Source organism: Periplaneta americana, chromosome 1 (assembly GCF_040183065.1).
Source record: "Periplaneta americana isolate PAMFEO1 chromosome 1, P.americana_PAMFEO1_priV1, whole genome shotgun sequence".
NCBI lineage: Eukaryota > Metazoa > Arthropoda > Insecta > Blattodea > Blattidae > Periplaneta > Periplaneta americana.
In genome coordinates, this window is record NC_091117.1 from 19,282,141 (window position 1) to 19,283,181 (window position 1,041).

At 35.8% G+C, this 1,041-nt stretch overlaps 1 non-coding gene across 1 annotated transcript; it reads right to left on the reverse strand.

The window, feature by feature from the left end:
* Positions 1-242: 242 nt before the first annotated feature.
* TRNAT-CGU (transfer RNA threonine (anticodon CGU)) lies at positions 243-315 on the reverse strand. The gene has a single exon. It is a non-coding gene; the product is annotated as a tRNA-Thr (tRNA).
* Between the last annotated feature and the right edge of the window lie 726 nt (positions 316-1,041).

Here is a 1,041-nt window from a genome sequence, read left to right on the forward strand (position 1 = left end):
CACCCTGTCTATAATATAAGGATTATTTTCAATCTTATGACTTACCTATTTCGATTACATTAACACGTAATATTTTACGTGTTAGGCATCAATATAACATTTATATTAACGTTTTCGCCTGGTATGGCATCTTCAGATACAGTTTTGCCAATAGGCCTATTTATTTTAAAGATATTTTATTAATTTGTCCTACAGAATAATATCTGTAATATTGACAATTAATATTTGAGAAGAAAAATTCGCTCCGGCGCCGGGGATCGAACCCGGGTTCTTGGTTCTACGTACCAAGCGCTCTGACCACTGAGCTACGCCGAATTCAATCCATAGCACCGGACCGAACCCTCCTCCTTCAATGTCGCCCTTTTGGCCTGACTCCAAGTTAGGCTGACGTTTTATGTCCAAATAAACTGCCATTATAAAAGGGGGCACTCAGCTGAGTGACTTGTTTGGCCAGGATTTTTCTCCTCAAATATTAATATTGTCAATATTACAAATATTACTAGTGGCTTGTGCAGCAAATACTGCTGCAAACTAAGTTCGTTAGACGTTCAAATAAAAATTTTTCAGATTTATTTTCAGTGAAGAATACTTGTCTTTTTGATAGTTGTTTGCTTCCATAATAATGAAACATACTCCCTCTGAATGGATTTTTTAGGCCAAATACTTTCTCTTGAACCTATCCAACTTCAGTTTTTGAGTTTCAACGCGAAAACGCAAGTATCAATGTCAGGACGATAGCAGTAGCTATTTCAGGTCATTGTGGATTGTAGGCAAAAGTTAAAAAAAAAAAAAAAAAAAAGTCAGGTTTGCTAAGCTTTCGAACAATAGCATTTTCGTATAGCTGCTGCATGTAGAACTTGAAATGTAGAGCGTAAAATCATTTTATCCTACTAAGAGATCTTGCTGAAATGATCTGGAGACTACAAAATTTTCTAGGCCTCTTATTTTGTCAGTAAGTAATATCTTTTGATCTTTCCTTAGGAACTGTAATTTTTGCGCTCTCTCGAGCCAATACTGAAGACAATGACACATATCAATATC